The sequence below is a fragment of the Bubalus kerabau genome, chromosome 2 (assembly GCF_029407905.1).
Source record: "Bubalus kerabau isolate K-KA32 ecotype Philippines breed swamp buffalo chromosome 2, PCC_UOA_SB_1v2, whole genome shotgun sequence".
Lineage (NCBI taxonomy): Eukaryota > Metazoa > Chordata > Mammalia > Artiodactyla > Bovidae > Bubalus > Bubalus kerabau.
In genome coordinates, this window is record NC_073625.1 from 36,004,441 (window position 1) to 36,023,679 (window position 19,239).

The window sequence follows — 19,239 nt, forward strand, 5'->3', positions numbered from 1 at the left end:
TTTTGTGGCAACCCTGCCTCTCAACAAGTCTATGGCACTATTTTTTCAACAGCATTTGCTCACTTTATCTCTATGTGTCCCATTTTGTTAATTCTTGCAATATTTCAGACTTTCTCATTATTATTACATTTGTTATGTTATTGATAATCTTTGATGTCACTGTCGTGATTGTTCTGGGACATCATGAACTGTGCCCATGTAACATTTAATCCATAAATGTTTTGTGGGTTCAGACTGTTCCTCCAACATTTCCCCTGCCCCTTTCCTTTCCCTCAGGCGTCCCCGTTCCCTTAGACTTCCCTTTTCCTTAATTTGAACTTGTGCTAATTAACAAACCTGCAATGGCCTCTGTGTTCAAGTAACAGGAAGTGTCCCATGTCCCTCACTTTAAATCAGAAGTTCAAAATGATTAAGCTTGTGAGGAAGTCACATCAAACACCAAGGCAGGCTGAAAGCTAAGCCTCTTGTTCCCAACATTTAGCCAAGCTGTGAATGCAAAGGAAAAGTCCTTGAAGAAAATCAGAAGTACTCCTCCAGTGAACATGTGTATAAGAAAGTGAAAGAGCCTTATTGCTGAAATGGAGAAAGTTTGTCCAGAAAGAAGACTAAATCAGCCACAACATTCCCTTAAGCCAAAGCCTAATCCAGAGCTAGGCACTAAGTATATTCATTTTATGAAGTCTGAGACAGAGGCAAGGAAGTTGCAGAGGAAAAGAGGTTGGTTCATGAGGTTGAAGGAAAGAAGCCATCTCATAACACTGAAGTGCAAGATGAAGCAGCAAGTGCTGATGTAGATGCTGAAGCAAGTTACTCAGAAGATCTACCTCAGATAAATAATGAGGTGGCTGCACTGAATGGTGGGTGTAAATGAAACAGCCTTCTATTAGAGGAAGATGCTAGCTAGGTCTTTCGTAGCTAGAGAGAAGCCAACATCTAGCTTCAAAGCTTCCGAGAACAGGTTGACTCTCTTGTTAGAGGCTAATGCATCTGGTGACTAAAAGCTGAAACCTGGATCCAGTTACAATTCTCAAAATCTTAGGGCCATTAAGAATTATGCTAAATCTGCCCTGCTAGTGCTCTATAAATGGAAAACACGAAGCCTGGATGACACCACATCTTCCTACAATATGGTTTAATGAGTATCTTAGGTCCCAAAAAGGTTTCCTTTCAAAATCTTACTGCTCATTGACAATGCATCTGGTCGCCCAAGACCTCTGATGAAGACATACAAAGAGATGAACGTTGTTGTCATGCCTGCCAACACAACACCCATTCTGCAGACCATGGATCAAGGAGTAATTTTGATTTTCAAATCTCATTATTGATGAAATGCATTTTCTAAGGCTGTAGCTGCCATATATAGTGATTAATCTGATCAGTTTCGGCAAATTCAATGGAAAACTTTTTGGAAAGGATTCACCATTCTAGACGCCATTAAGAACATTTGTGATTAATGGGAAGAGGTCTAAATACTAACATACACTGGAGTTTGGGAAAATTGATTCCAACTCTCATGAATTGAGGGGTTCAATTCTTGAGGGGTACAAGCTTTCAGTGGAGGAAGTAACTGCAGATGTAGTGGAAATACCAAGAGAACTAGAATTAGAAGTAGAGCTAAAGATGGGACTGAATTGTTGCAATCTCTTGGTAAAACCTGGACAGAAGAGAAGCTGCTTTTTATGGATGAGCAAAAAAAAGTGGTTTCTTGAAATGAAATCTATTCCTGGTGAAGATACTGTCAAAGTGAAAGTTGTCAGTCATGTCCAACTCTTTGCAATCCCATGGACAGGCTCCTCTATCCTGCCAGGCTCCTCTGTCCGCAGGTCATAATTATTAAAATATTAACAAAGGACCTAGAATTTTCCATAAATTTAGTTTATAAACCAGTGGAAGATTTTTGAGAGGACTGACTTCAGTTTCAAAACTTCTACTGTGGGTAAATGCTATCAAACACCATTGCATGCTACTGAGAAATCTTTTGTAAAATGAAGAGTCAGTTGATGTTGCAAATTACTTGTTTTGTTATTTTAAAAAATTGCCACAAACACCCTACCCTTCAGCAACCACCACCCTGAGCAGTCAGCAGCCATTAGCATCATGACAAGGCCCTCCACCAACAAAACATGAACTGTCTGAAGGCTTAGATGATGCTTAGCATTTTTAGCTATAAAATATTTTTAAATTAAGATATGTCTATTATTTTAGTCCTAACACTATTGCATAGTTAATAGATGATATTAATAGTGTAAAAGTAACTTTTATATGCACTGGCAACCAAAAATGTGTACAACTCCCTTTATTGTGATATTTGCTTTATTGCAATTGTCTAGAAGCACACCCATAATATCTCTGAGGTATGCCCATATAACAAATCATCCATAGCACCCCCAAGCCCTGAAAGAAACTTAGATGGTAAAGACTTCCATTTTGATAGGAAGGAAATTAGTGTTTTCTATTGTTGTTGTTGTTCAGTCACTAAGTCATATTTGACTCTTTTGAGACCCTGTGGAATGCAGCATGCCAGGCTTCCCTGTCCTTCACTACCTCCCAGAGTTTGCTAATATTCTTGTCCATTGAGTCAGGGATGACATCCAACCATCTCATCCTCTGTTGACCACTTCTCCTCCTGCCTTCAATCTTCTCCAGCATCAGTCTTTCCAAATGAGTCTCCTCTTGGCATCAGGTGGCCAAAGTATTGGGGGGAGCTTCAGTTTCAGCATCACTCCTTCCAATGAGTGTTCAGTGTTGTTTTCCTTTAGGATTGATAGGTTTGATTTCCTTGTTGTCCAAGAGATTCCCAAGAGTCTTTGCTAGCACCCCAATTCAAAGCATCAGTTTTTCAGCACTCAGCCTTCTTTATAGTCCATTTGTGGTCTATGGTCTACTGTTACCATGTAATAAAATGGCATGTATTTTTGTTTTTCTTTACTCTCTTTCATGACACATATTTTTCTTTCCATTTTTTTTCTCATCTTAGATGCAGCTCAGTATATTTCATATTATTTATTTTATATAGCATAAAGGTATTTAGGAACTCTTAAGCAATACTTCCCTCTTAAATATGAAATAGCGGAATGTTTGATAGTACAATATTTGATGTTCTAAAAAGCCAGAAGAGTTAACAAGATGTAATGGGACTCACTGTGAATAGTATTAGTGTTTTATCTCCTTGGATTATATTCCAATATCTTTCTAAAACATCAACCTCTAATTAAACAGAAAAGTTATCTTACTAAGACAAGGATTGAGGTGGGGAAAGAAAAGGACTACATTCTCATCTGTCACTCGCTGTCAAGAAATGAACTATTAAGCCACAGACTGGAGGAAATGTTTGCAAAAGATATCTTTGATAAAGTACACTTTTCCAAATATATGCAAGGAACTCTTAAAATTCAATTATTAAGGACATAAGTAACTCAGTTGAAAAATGAGCACAAGACTTTACCTGATACTTTACCAAAGAAGATACACAGATGGCAAATAAGCATATTAAAGGATGTTCCACATCACATTTCATTAGGGAACTGCAAATTAAGACAATGGGATACCCCTAAACATCTACCAGAAAGGCCAAATTCTAGAATATTGACAATAGTGATTGCTAGTAAGAATATGGAGCAACAGGAAATCTTATTCATTGCTGGTTGGAATGCAAAATTGTATAGCCATGTTGGAAGACAGTTAGGCAAGGTTTTTTTGTGTTGTTGTTGTTGTTTATAAAACTACACATATCCATACAATGTACCTACCAAAGGAGTTGAAAACATATCCACACAAAAACCACATAGATGTTTACAGCAGCTTTATTCATGATTGCCAAATCTTAGAAGCAACCAAGATGCCCTCCAGTCTGCGAATGGATAAATAAATAGTAGTACATCCAGAGATAATAGAATATAATTCAGTGCTAAAAAGAAATGAGCTATCAAGCCTGGTAAAGACATAGAGGAAACTTAAATGCATAAAACTAAGTAAAAGAAGCAATCTGAAAAAGCTACATATAGCATAATTTCTACTATGTTTCATTTTGGAAAAGACAAAACTATGGAAACAATAAAAAAGGTTAGTGTTTTCCAGGGATAAGCAGGATGAATTACTAGGTGGAGCACAATGCAATTACTCTGTATATTACTATAGGTATGGGTGAAGTGTGAAGTGAAGTGAAGTGTTAGTCACTCAGTGGTGTCCGACTCTTTCTGACCCCATGGACTGTAGCCCTCCAGGCTCCTCTGTCTATGGGATTCTCCAGGCAAGAATACTGGAATGGATTGTCATGCCCTTTTCCAGGGGATCTTAACCTAGAGATGGAACCTGGGTCTCCAGAATTTGAGGCAGATTCTTTACCAAATGAGCCACCGGGGAAGCCCATACGAATAGATACATGTATGTTTTCCCAAACCCACAGCATGTACAACCCCAAGAATAGTGAAGTATAACATACACTGGGACTTTGGGTGATTATGATGTGTAAATGTGGGTTCACCGCTGATGACAAATATGTCATGTTGGTGGGTTGTTGATGATGGCAAAGATTGTACATGCATTTGGTCAGGAGTATACAAGAACTTGCCATACTTTTTGCTCAGTTTTGCTATGAACTTAAAACTTCTGTAAAAAAATAAAGTATATTTTAAAAATAACAGTATCACCACTAGTTTATTTGAAGCATTTCACATTATTTAAATGATTCTGATTGATTTTACATTTATTTCTCTGGGAAGAATTATTTTAATGGGAAAATATTTTTTTTATTAAGTGCTTAATAATCAAGATTGTATTTTGTAGCATTGTGGAAGAGCTGTGGAATTTAGAATCATCTAGAGCGGTTTGCAGAGAAGGCAATGGCACCACACTCCAGTACTTTTGCCTGGAAAATCCCATGGGCAGAGGAGCCTGGTGGGCTGCAGTCCATGGGATCGCTAGAGTCGGACAGGACTGAGCGAGCAACTTCACTTTCACTTTTCACTTTCATGCATTGGAGAAGGAAATGGCAACCCACTCCAGTGTTCTTGCCTGGAGAATCCTAGGGACAGGAGAGCCTGGTGGGCTTCTGTCTGTGGGGTCGCTAAAAGTCAGACACGACTGAGTGACTTCACTTTCACTTTTCACTTTCATGCATTGGAGAAGGAAATGGCAACCCACTCCAGTGTTCTTGCCTCGAGAATCCCAGGGACGGGGAAGCCTGGTGGGCTGCCATCTATGGGGTCCCACAGAGTCGGACACAACTGAAGCGACTTAGCAGCAGCAGCAGCAGAGCGGTTTGAGACTCATTGCGCCATATGATTTTTAGCACCATGTGCAAATGATTAAACCTTTGTGCTCATCAGTTTACCCACATATAATATGGGGAGCAGAATAGCTCCTCAGAGTTGTGAGGAGGATACAGTAAGATGAAAAGGCAGCCACCATGGAAGCTGGCTCAGAATAGGTATTAATAAATATCAATTACCTGCTAAGTTTGTCTCCAAAATCCACTAATTAGGCAGTGAAACTGTTCTTACTTCAAATTGAAATCTTGACATCTGGATTTCTAAATCTTTTCACCTAGTTGGAAAGTTAGCAGAACCCTAGAGTTATCAATAGAAGGGAAACCTTTACCCAGCACAGCTGAAGGATAGAGTGTGTACTTCAGACCTTCTTTTACTAAAATTAATTGTTATATATCCAGTTGAACTTTTTAACCAATGATATTCCAGGAACTTACTGATTGATCTGTCAATTGCTTTTTAAATTTATTTTTCATTAAAACATTCTGAAAGGGGTTTTATATAAATGTAAAATTATGTATCTTGAGGGGTTTTTGGAATACCCTGAGAGTCAAAACTAAATTAGCCACATGATGAGACTTCGCAAATTCACTGAGAATTCCACAATGGTAGATGTTTTTGAACTCAAGTTGGATTAGAAATGTAAAAAGAGATAGGAAATCATGAAAATTAAATGTCATTCTTACCTGGTAATTAATTGTTGAAAGAGTATAAACAAGACAAATCTTAAGTTTCTTTTCAAGCTCTATGGTAAATAAATAAACTCTCTATATCTTCTGAACTACAAGACAGAAAGTGCCAAATGTCCGTGGGAAATTAACTATAAGTGAGTCAGTTAAGTACCCACTACAAAGCCTACTGCACCCCCTCACCCAGATTCTGTCATCATGCACATTTGAAAATTTATTATTTAACTACTTTTACATCTAGTTTGTGACTGTCCTTTTCCTAAAGTTTTTGTGTAGTTCATTTTACTTAATTCCTTTGCTGCTGCTGCTGCTAAGTCGCTTCAGTCGTGTCCGACTCTGTGCGACCCCATAGACGGCAGCCCACCAGGCTCCCCCGTCCCTGGGATTCTCCAGGCAAGAATACTGGAGTGGGTTGCCATTTCCTTCTCCAATGCATGAAAGTGAAAAGTGAAAGCGAAGTCGCTCAGTCGTGCCTGGCTCTTAGCGACCCCATGGACTGGAGCCTACCAGGCTTCTCCATCCATGGGATTTTCCAGGCAAGAGTACTGGAGTGGGGTGCCATTGCCTTAATTCCTTTACTGGTATGTAATTCAGTTCAGTTCAGTTCAATTGCTCATTCGTGTCCAACTCCTTGTGACCCCATGAATCACAGCACGCCAGGCCTCCCTATCCATCACCAGCTCCTGGAGTTCACTCAAAGTCATGTCCATGGAGTCGGTGATGCCATCCAGCCATCTCATCCTCTGTCGTCCCCTTCTCCTCCTGCCCCCAATCCCTCCCAACATCAGAGTCTTTTCCAATGAGTCAATTCTTTGCATGAGGTGGCCAAAGTACTGGAGTTTCAGCTTTAGCATCATTCCCTCCAAAGAACACCCAGGGCTGATCTCCTTCAGAATGGACTGGTTGGATCGCCTTGCAGTCCAAGGGACTCTCAAGAGTCTTCTCCAATACCACAAAGAGGTTTATATAATTGTGATATGAAAATCTTTCATAGTGGCTTCCTAAACTTTTTGGGTTTATTTCTGAAGGCTGTAGATAAGTAAATTTTATCTTACTTTATAGATAAGTAAAGTGCATGGATGTAGCCATGTACTTTAATTGCCTCTAACACCACTTTGTCTTTGGTTTCACTATGGTGCCAGCCACATACTCCATTATTTGAAAAATTTTGACCATTTAAAATCACTATTATTATTGTAATCACAATTGTAGAAATATTTCTTTTTGATGAAACATTAAATGTATTAGAAATGCTACAAAAAATAATGTAGCATACTTTTTTACTTAATTTGTGTGGGTTAAAACTTAATGAATAATTTGAAGATTGAAAACAAGAAACCATAACACTTTTGTATTAGTTTGTTAAGCTTTCTGTTTCCTCATATTTGAATCTGATTACCAATGTTAATTTTGAAAATATAAATTTCTGTTTTAGAATAGCTACATATGACCATGAAAACCTTAAATCATTTACTTTTGAAAACAGAAAGTGTATGTCTTCTTCTCAAACATAGCTCTGATTTTCAAATTTTCTGTTAAAACAGTGTCTTTCACAGACCTTTGACTATTTTAAAACATCTCATCTTTAATATTCAGTTCACTACCTGCCAACATTCCTGTTTCTAAACTCATAACTTCTGTGAAAGCTGAAAATTTGAGTGCCCACTCTGAGTATATTATTTCCTGCATAGTACTTAGTGCCATTTTATTTCTGTCAGGAAAATGCATACTCTCTGCATAAATTTCTACTTGCTCATTTCCTTCAAATTCTAACAAAATTTATAATGTATCCTTGATATTGTTCTTGTTATTGCCATCTAGTGTAAAAACAATGAAAACTGACCACTTTCTAAGTTTCTTACAGTCAAGTAAAGAAAATTTCAGAGTGAAGGGAAAGCTTGGAAAAAGGATGGTAGGAATCAACAGGACTTGAGGGAGGGTTAGAAGATGTGTGAGCCCTTGACAGACAAGAAGTAGGAAGGAGTGCTCCAGTTATACAAAGAGGCATAGCCAGTGAATAACAGAAGCGTGAAATACTATGGCAGCTAGGGGAATGGCACAACTTCAAGGCAGCTGGAGTGAAGAGAAATACCTTGGATATCAGGCTAAGCCAATAACACAATCTCAAGAAGAGTTTCTATGTCATATGCAGGCATTTAGATCTGTCCTGACATCAAAGGGAAATTTTTTTTTTAATTGGAAAATGACCTTGTCAGAATGTCATCTTCAAAGTTCACCCAGAGGGTGACATCAAGACTGTTCAAAGCTGGGCAGGCAGGCAGATGAGAAATTGGCATCAGATTACAAAACTAATATAAAAGCACAGGAAAAAAGTGCATCTAATATGTGCAAGAGAAAGAAAGAGAAAATGTAAACTATAATTACAGTGAGGATTGACAAACACTGATGACTACTTACACTGTGATTGGGAATGGGATGTGAGATAATCTTGGAATCCAGATTACAGACTTGAGCAGCTCTGTGACTTTTGTGGATATCAACTGAGACAGAGAATCTGGCAAACAAGACCTTTGGTGGAAAAGTGATGAGTGTATCTATTTTGGGCATACAGAGGGTCCTGGGAGAAGTCCTAAAGGAGATATCCAAAGGTTTAAGACTGAGGCATGGATTTAGAAATGGTCTCTTTATATCTTGTAATTAAATTTGGGGTACTCATGGACTAATTTAAATGGAACCTGAAGTATCAAAATTGGAAAGACCAAGAAAGTTGCATTAGGGGAACTTGAGGGCCGAATGCTTCCAGTTTAAAGGATAAGTGGAAAGAGAATAGCCCATGAAAGAAATTGACTAAGGATATCCAGGGAGTTATGAAAGAACCATAATAGAATGATGTCAATTTGTCATGTTTCTTAACCTTTATAACAATTACATTGTTCTTGATGACTAAGATCATTAGTCTAATAACTATAATTAGTTATAATTATGCAAAACGGGAGTATAAGTTAATGTGTTCTCTATTTACTGTTCTCAATAGGTCTCATTAATAGTGTTTATGAACAAAGTGTTTATCTCCATCTTCAGACTGTCTCTAAGGTCCTTCCAGCTGTAAACACAGACTGAACACGAGCTCATGCTGTACTTCGAGTTATAGGCTAATTTCTAGTGATGCAAGTGGCTTGCACAGAGTTTTGCACATAATAGTTGCTGTAAAAAATCTAGGTGACATTTTTTCAGTCTAATACTTTTTTTATACATAAGTGAATCAAAGCCAAAAAATGGTAACTCAAAAAGATCAAATGATATCTAATATCATAGTTGGGAGGGAAATGGAGAGGGCTTTATTCTCTAATTTCATCATCATTATTTTTTTCTCACAATATTATACAACCTTTTCTCAGGCAATTTGGAATTTTTACAAACTAATACCTCTTAATTGGTGGCAAAAAAAAAACTATTCAATGAAACCTATCTTTTAACTATATCATAAGTTTACATTAAGCCAAGCACTCAACTTATTATTTTTTCATTTATTTAATAAGCTGTTTTTAGTATGACCTGACCTTCTCAAGTAGCAGGCCAGTCTCCTTAGCCATCCATAAACTGCAGGATGAGCACTTTCTTAAGCACTCTGTTAAGTGCTTAAATAATCAGACACTACTCTTGCAAAATAGATGGGAGTTATTTCTCCTGTTTATACTCTGTATATATCTATAAGCGCACTGGCAAAATCAACATTAGGATCATGCTGGGATGAGGAAGGGGGAAACCCAGGGCATGAAAAGTTCACTAAGCTGAAGCCACCTTGGACCACTTGCCGACTGGCCGCCTGCTTCTTCGCGTTAGTGCTTTCATTAATTTGCAGATGCATTGTGCATTTCCCATTGTCTATATTATTTTCCAAATGTATTTACATTTGTATTTTGGTTTTATGGTTTTATAAGTTAAATAGTATAATGTCTGACTATAGTTATTGCTGAAGGCTAGAAGCCCCTAATAACATTCTGCAAATAACTCTTTCTTCCCCTTCCTGTTTGAGCTATGAAATAGCTTCCTTGTTTTTCTGACACAAGATGATAATAAGGGATGTATCAATCAATCCTAAAAGATAATGTTTCATTAAAAATGATGTCTGTGATCTGTCTTTATAATATAGTAATAGTCTAAAATTATATATTGTTCATTACATATTTATTATAACATATAAAATGATTATGTCATTAATGATATTACATAGAAATTATCTAAAATACTTGTAGCGTAAACTACTCTTCAAAAATATTAAGAAGTTGAGAACATGTATTTTGCCACACTTTAAAATCTGCTGATACTTAAAATATCATTTTTAACCAATAATTATTTATAAAGGAAAATGGACATAAATATGTAAGCGCAAATCGTGTTGTTGTTGTTCCGTCCTAAGTTGCGTCCTACTCTTTGTGACCCCATGGACTGCAGCACACCAGACGTCCCTGTTCTTCACTGTCTCCCATATTGCTCACTCACGTGCATTGAGTCGGTGATGCCATCCAACCATGTCATCTGCATTGCCCCTTCTCCTTTTGCCTTCAATCTTTCCCAGCATCAGAGTCTTTTCCACTGAATCAGCTCTTTACATCAGGTTACCAAAGGATAGCCATTGTAAATAGAATAATTGCCATCAGAAACTTATCACTCGACTATTTGTGTAAATAATCTAATAAGAGGAAAGTTTTGGTGTGGATATATTTATGAGATAATCTAACTTTATTAAAATCTGTTTTAAAGGTACAATTTGAATTTGAAAAAAACCGTAAAAGTGCAAACAGGCATGGAGATTTATAAAATCATAAAATTGGACAGATCATTCTGTGTGAACATTTCTTTGTTATGCATAAAATTATAAAATTCAGAATGTAGTCAAGTCTTTTTATTTACAAAGAATCAAAACAATAGGCATGATTTTTACACTTAAGTGGAAAGCATTTTTATAAACTGCATTTTCTATGTTTATTATAAAGGGATTTACAAATGTCCAAATACTTAAATGTACTTCCTAATAAAAGATAAATGACATAAAAGAGTATTGAATAGGAGTTCCCCAACGTCTGTTGCTTTAAACATAAGACATATAATACCATCAATCTATGAGATTTATAAGCCAATTTTATAATCAAAGGGAAAGATCATTATACTTCAAGTGCTTCTGAGCTCGGAAGTTTCTAAGAAGCTTTTGAGTGCTCATGAATTTATGTGATCTTTTATATGGTAAAAGAAAGTAAATGCCCAATGTTGAAAAGTAGCACATTATCCTATTTTATTTTGATTCTAATAATTGCTAAAATGTGACAGCTAATAAATTCTGGAATATTTTAGGTTGTAAATCGAGCTTATTTTTCACTGTGTTCATGTAACATGTTGGAGAGGTAGCTTTCAAAGAAAAAATTGAGGACAAATGATACAAATTGGTTTTAAAAATAGTGCAACTCAAAAAAAAAGTATTACATAAGGGCTATAAATCCAAACAGCATTGGTATCATATCTTTTCATCTTTATTATTCTTTTAAATCCCGATCATGGATAATAACCTGTGAAAAATTTCCTGAATCAACTATGACTCTTTTTCTAATGATTGAGTATTCATGCTCCTAAGTTTGCTATATTTATCAACATGGAAGGACTATTTATGATACTCTCACCAAATAAAATTATCCCAAAGACTCAGACTTTCTAAATTTTTCAATTTCTTCTAATTTAGTTATGCTTATAAATAAATTTGTCTATTGTCCACATGTACCATATGATTTCAAAGGTAATATTTTTTGTCTGAAATAATTCTCTAAGCACCAAAAAAATACTTCCATTTAAACAGTAAAGTCATTTTGTGGTGAAACATTTTTCACTATGTGTCAGAAAATATATTTTGAAATAAATGTTTTACAAATTAGATTTACTTTGGGGCTTCTCTGGTGGCTCAGATGGTATAGAATCTGCCTGCAGTGCCGGAGACCTGGGTTCGATCCCTGGGTTGGGAAGACCCCCTGGAAAAGGGAATGAGTAGCCATTCTAGTATTTTTGCCTGGAGAATTCCATGGACAGAGGTGCCTGGTGGTCTACAGTCCACAGGTTTATAGTCAGACAGGACTGAGTGACTTTCACTTCACTTCACTTACTTTCCATATTCAGAAGCTGAATCACAGGGTCCAAGTTGCTGAGTTACTTTTCAGTGTGTTCACTTGATAGTATTCAGAGTTTCTGTGACCTCACATGTCAGAGGTCATGTCACAGTACAGGATGTTTGAATTTGGGGTGTGGCTTTTGCATTTTCCTCTTCACTGTTTTGAATTATGTTTCTCTTACTATGCTTTGTGGCTCAGCTGGTGAAGAATCCGCCTGCAATGCGGGAGACCTGGGTTTGATTCCTGGGTTGGGAAGATACCCTGGAGAAAGAAAAGGCTACCCACTCCAGTATTCTCACCTGGAGAATTCCATGGATTGTATAGTCCGTGGAGTCACAAAGAGTCGGACATGATTGAGCGACTTTCACTTCACTTCCCTTAACATCTTAACTGCTGCTGCTGCTGCCAAGTCGCTTCAGTTGTGTCCGACTCTGTGCTACCCCAGAGATGGCAGCCTACCAGGCTCTTCTGTCCCTGGGATTCTCCAGGCAAGAACACTGGAGTGTGTTGCCATTTCCTTCTCCAATGCATAAGAATGAAAAGTGAAAGTGAAGTCACTTAGTCGTGTCCTACTCTTCGAGATCCCATGGACGGCAGTCCACCAGGCTCCTCCATCCATGGGATTTTCCAGGCAAGAGTACTGGAGTGGGGTGCCATTGCCTTCTCCAACATCTTAACTGAAGGAAGAACAATCTCAAATCCAATCTTAGAGCTTCAGAGTAGGAGAGGCGTGTATGGAAGGACTTCCAGACTGTCAGAGTGTCAGTTCACCTAATTAAGGAGGAGCTGCAAAAGGGATTCCTTTGCCTCAGATCAATGTGATGAGTACTTACTGAGCATATAACTTTAGCCTAGAGCTGAGTTCCTTTTTGGGCGATCCAGAAGTGGTCCTAAACCATTCACTTTCTGGACTCATAAATCACAGGATCTACATCATGTGGAGTTTTTCTAAACAATGTTCATGAATAATCTTTCAATGTGGTAGAAAACACAAAATCTCTGTGCAGATGTCCTACTAGCAGAGAAACCATTAGGTTAACTGTTGAGCGTTCCTTCAACTTTGTTCACATCTCAGCCAAAGGAAGAACAATCAGACTTCCTCCAAGGGTAGTCAACACATTTTCTTATTAATCAAGATGAACTATTATCATGGAAAAGAAAGCCTGCTGATTCCTAATAAACCTGGGACAAAGTGATACAGTTTTAGACTTTTCCGTGCCCCCAGAACTCCACAAAATTTTTGGATTGTGACTACAACGAATTTATACAGTGATTATAAAATGAGGCACCCTGCAACTGTACAGGAAATTGTATTGTGAACTTCCCTGTTGCCTCAGACAGTAAAGAAACTGCGGGCAATGCAGGTGATCTGGGTTTGATCCCTGGGTTGGGGAATGGTTACCCACTCCAGTATTCTTGCTTGGAAAATTCCATAGATAAGGAGCCTGGTGTGTTAAAGACCAGAAGGTTGGCCAGAGTTGAACATGAGTGAAATGACTTTTTCACTTTTTTAAAAAAATTATAAATCATAAAAAGGAAGAAGAAAATAAGTGAAAGGGAGGAAGAAAGGAAAGAAAAAAGGAGAAAAATAAGGAAGTTATTAGCAGAAATAATTCAAGGACCTCTCAAAAAGAAGTAGAAAAAATAATTCACTGTTATGATTTCATGGCCAAGGCCATCATACATTAACAGCCAAATACATTAAACTTTCATATATGTACATATTTTTAAGCAATAAAAATATTTATTGTATGAATATAAGATTTATTTGGGGTCCATAACTTAATGAAATCAGAGCATCAACATGTCATGAAATCCAGAAGCAATGAAAGACAAAAAAATTCTAAATTTTGCTACATAAAATTTTGTAAGAGTATATACAGTAAACAAGCACAAGGCCATCAAAGGCAAATTACATATGGGGACATTTTTGGTAGCATCCTTAAAATATCAAATCCTTTAAAAAGTTCAAAAAAGTCCAAGTCTGAAAGAAAAAATAGCAAAATAGAGTTAATGATTACAGAGCGACCCTCATGAATATGTGCATGTGATATGCTAAACATTAAAAAGCAATCAAAGCATGTGATGATAAAATTGGCAGATGAAGTGGATTAAGGACCTACTATGTACCAGGCAATTTAGCACCTTGTAGGAATTAACTTTTGCATGCTTCAACCTTATCAGGTCAATATAATTAACATCCCTATTTTACAGAAAAGTATAGATTAGAGTGTTAAGGACTGAATGTTTGTGTCCCTCCAAAATTCATATGTTGAAAGCTTGTACACCACTTCAAGGTGTTAGGAGATGGGCTTTCAGAGGTGATAAGGAGTCGAAGAGGTCATGAGGGTGGATCCCTGTGGAGTGACTGGTGCCCTTTGAGAGTCGTGAGAGACTCACTTCCCCTCTCTGATCTCTCCAAGTGAGGCTTCAAAGAGACATCATCTACTGCAAACTGTAACAGAGCTTGCACTAGAACCAGACCACACACGCACCCTGATCTCAGACTTCAAGCCTCCAAAACCATAAGAAATACACTTCTGTTGTTTTAAAGTGCAAATTTTATTATATTTTTGCTGTAGCAGCCTGAACAGACTAGGAAAGCCTATACTTCTTGTAAACTTGATTAGATGAACAAAATTTAGAACGTGTTCAGTTCAGTTCAGTCGCTCAGTTGTGTCCAACCCTTTGCAACCCCATGAATCGCAGCATGCCAGGTCTCCATGTTCATCACCAACTCCCGGAGTTTATTCAACTCATGTCCATCGAGTCAGTGATGCCATCCAACCATCTCATCCTCTGTTGTCCCTTTCTCCTCCTGCCCCCAATCCCTCCCAGCGTCAGGGTATTTTCCAATGAGTCAACTCTTCGCATGAGGTGGCCAAAGTATCAGAGTTTCAGCTTCAACATCAGTACTTACAATGAACACCCAGGACTGATCTCCTTTAGGATGAACCGGTTGGATCTCCTTGCAGTCCAAGGGACTCTCAAGAGTCTTCTCCAACACCACAGTTCAAAAGTATCCATTCTTCTGTGCTCAGCTTTCTTTACAGTCCAACTCTCACATCCATACATGACCACAGGAAAAACCATAGCCTTGACCTAATGGACCTTTGTGGGCAAAGTAATATCTCTGCTTTTTAATATGCTATCTAGGTTGGTCATAACTTTCTTTCCAAGGAGTGTCTTTTAATTTGATGGCTGCAATCACCATCTGCAGTGATTTTGGAGCCCCAAAAAATAAAGTCTGCCACTGTTTCCACTGTTTCCCCATCTATTTCCCATGAAGTGATGGGACTGGATTCCATGATCTTCGTTTTCTGAATGTTGAGGTTTAAGCCAACTTTTTCACTCTCCTCTTTCACTTTCAGCAAGAGGCTTTTGAGTTCCTCTTCACTTTCTGCCATAAGGGTGGTGTCATCTGCATATCTGAGGTTATTGATATTTCTCCCGGCAATCTTGATTCCAGCTTGTGCTTTATCCAGCCTGGAATTTTGCATGATGTACTCTGCATATAAGTTAAATAAGCAGGGTGACAATATATAGCCTTAATGTACTCCTTTCCCGATTTGGGACCAGTTCGTTTTTCCATGTCCAGTTCTGACTGTTGCTTCTTGACCTGCCTGCAGATTTCTCATGTAATATGATCTGGTATTGCCATCTCTTTAAGAATTTTCCAGTTTTTTGTGATCCACGTAGTCAAAGGATTTAGTTGAGTCAATGAACACCAGAAGTAGATGGGTTTTTTTCTGGAATTCTCTTGCTTTTTCTTTGCTCTAACGGATGTTAGCATTTTGATCTCTGGTTCTTCTGCCTTTTCTAAATCCAACTTGAACATTTGAAAGTTCTCAGTTCAAATACTGCTGAAGCCTGTCTTGGAGAAATCTGAGCATTACTTTTGCTAGTGTGTGAGGTGAGTGCAATTGTGCAGTAGTTTGAACATTGTTTGGCATTGTCTTTCTTTGAGATTGAAATGAAGACTGACCTTTTCTAGTCTTGTGGCCCCTGCTGAGTTTTCCAAATTTGCTGGCATATTGAGTGCAGCACTTTCACAGAATCATCTTTCAGGATTTGAAATAGCTTAGCTGAAATTCCATCACCTCCATTCTCTTTGTTCCTAGTGATGCTTCCTAAGGCCCACTTGGCCTCACACTCCAGGATGTCTGGCTCTAAGTGAGTGGTCTCACCATCGTGGTTACCTGGGTCATGAAGATCTTTTTTGTATAATTCTTCTGTGTATTCTTGCCACCTCTTCTTAATATCTTCTGCTTCTGTCAGATCCATAACATTTGTGTCCTTTATTGTGTCCATCTTTGCATGAAATGTTCTCTTGGTGTCTCTAATTTTCTTAAAGAGATCTCTAGTCTTTCCCATTCTATTGTTTTCCTCTATTTCTTTGCACTGATCACTGAGGAAGGCTTTCTAATCTCTTCTTACTATTCTTTGGAACTCTGCATCCAGACATATATATATTTTTTTTTTTTTTCTCCTTTGCCTTTGCTTCTCTTCTTTTCTCAGCTATTTGTAAGTCCTCCTCAGACAACCATTTTGCATTTTTGCATTTCTTTTTCTTGAGATGGTTTGATCATGGTCTCCTTTACAATGTTATGAACCTCTGTCCATATTTCTTCAGGAACTCTGTCTATCAGATCTAATCCCTTGAATCTATTTGTCACTTCTACTTTATAATCATATGGGATTTGATTTAGGTTATACCTGAATGGTCTAGTGACTTCCCCTACTTTCTTCAATTTAAGTCTGATTTTGGCAGGAAGGAGTTCATAGTCTGAGCCATAGTCAGCTCCCATTCTTGTTCTTGCTGACTGTATAAAGCGTCTTCATCTTCAGCTTCAAAGAATATGATCAATCTGATTTTGGCATTGACTATCTGGTGATGTCCATGTGTAGAGTCATTTCTCGTGTAATTGGAAAAGGGTGTTTGCTATGCCCTGTGTGTTTCCATGGCAAAACTCTGTTAGCATTTCCCCTGCTTCATGTTGTACTCCAAGGGCAAACTTGCCAGTTACTCCAGGTATCTTTTGACTCCCTACTTTTGCATTCCAGCCCCCTATGATGAAAAGGACATCTTTTTTTTTTTTTTTCTTTTCTTTGGTATTAGTTCTATAATGTCTTATAAGTCTTCATAGAACCATTCAACTTTAGCTTCTTCATCACGAGTGGTTGGGGCATAGACTTGGATTACTGTGAGACTGAATCTTGGAACAGAGCAATGCTCATTCTGTCATTTTTCAGATTGCACCCAAGTACTGCATTTCAGACTCTTGGTGACTCTGAGTGTTACTCCATTTCTCTAAGGGATTCTTGCCCACACTCATAGATGTGATGCTCATCTGAATTAAATTCACCCACTCTAGTGCATTTTAGTTCATTATAGTACACAAACCTTTTAAATTCTTATTTTAAAAATCCCTACATTGCATACATTCAGTATTTATATTGTGGAGAATGTATATTCCCATATGTGTATATGTCTGTATACATACATACATATGAAAGTGTTAGTCACCCAGACATGTCTGACTCTTTATGACCACATGGACTGTAGCCCACCAGGCTCCTCTGTCCATGAAAGATTAATAAATGTGACTGTGTTAAAAATATATGATCAGAAACTTGTAATTTTATATAAATTATCAACTGAAAGTGTAATGAATTTAAAAATCCATTGTATATCAAGTGTTTCTAACAGAGGAAAACATGAGTAGTAAAACTGTTTTGGTTATTGAAAAGTAGTCCATGCAAACGATGAAGAAACTGATGAGAAAGGTGAAAGTTCAGAGAATCAGTAAGTGTATTTTTTCATAAATTGTGATAGTGGTTAAAAGTTGTATGCAGACAATATATTATACCTGCTATTATATGATGATTATAGCTGGGTTTTCCCCCTAAAATACATTTTTCTATGCTAGAAGGTAATATGCCCCCCCAAAATACTCATTTTTCCATTTCTAAAATATATAATAAGCCTAATAAATGTGTTTTAGTGGGTTAACTAATATATTCTTTTACTTTAAAAAGTGTAACATGATACCTTTTTTTAATAAACATTGAAAGTTTTATTCTCTGCTAATATAGCAGTGCGTCTATAGACACTGTGCATATCAGCATTTCTAACCGCTCCTTCAAGTACATAAAGGTGGCATCTCTCTGGTACTATATTGCGAAAACATTGTGCTTGACTTCCTCGTGTCTTGGGCAGCAGCAAGGCCAGGAGTGCTGGCCTTCACACGGGCTCTGCGAGTGCAGGCCGCTCTGCACTGCGGAGGGCTGCTCTGTGTGCGGGGAAGCAGCTCCCCGACTGCTCACCGCCCTGACCGTCCTTCAGGGGAGCCACCTCCTAGGGAGGAACATCTGCCCCGAAAGGGCCTCACCGGGGCTTTGCGATCATCCTCAGAACAGGGGAGGGAGGAGCAGGAGGACTCAGAGGACCAACGTGCCTCATCGCACCTCCGCCGGAGAGCAGTGATGGAGTGAGGACTCTGAGCTGGGGGAGCAGGCTGAAGGGAACCGCGAGTCCGAGTCGGCATCGGCCTCTGAGTGGATCTCCGCTGCTTCATCTGCACAGGGTGAGGCGATGTGACAGGTTCCTTCTGGCCCTGGGCTTCTGTGGAATTGTGATTAGTGGCAGTCTCCACCATTTGTGAGGTCCTCACTGTGTGGCAGGCACGCGGTCAAGTGCTTTTGCACGTCTGGTTTAAACCTCACGACCACTGTGTGAGGTGGTCCTGTTATTTTCACCGGAGCTTTCAGGAGTTATTAATAGCAAGGGCACACAGCCAGCACAGGGGCACCGGGCTCAGACCCCTATTTGTGTAAATCTGAAGACTCAGGCTTTTTCATTTTGGTTCCTGTATTTGCATACTTATTTTAAATAGTTTATTGACCATTTAGAGGCGTTTAGTAAAATTCACAATTTTCTGCTGCCCCCATTGTGTATCTAGTTACATAACATTTCTGTCCCTCCAGGCAAAGCCCCATTTATCCCCACCATCCTCCTCTCTGCCCCTGGCAACCACAAAGCTCCATTCTGTCTTAAGCAATTGACTATTCTGAATATTCAGATTGCATACAAAGGAGTCATAAGATATGTGTGATTTTTTAAAATTAAGTGAATAAAGCCAAGCTTGTAGAATTTTTTTAAATCTT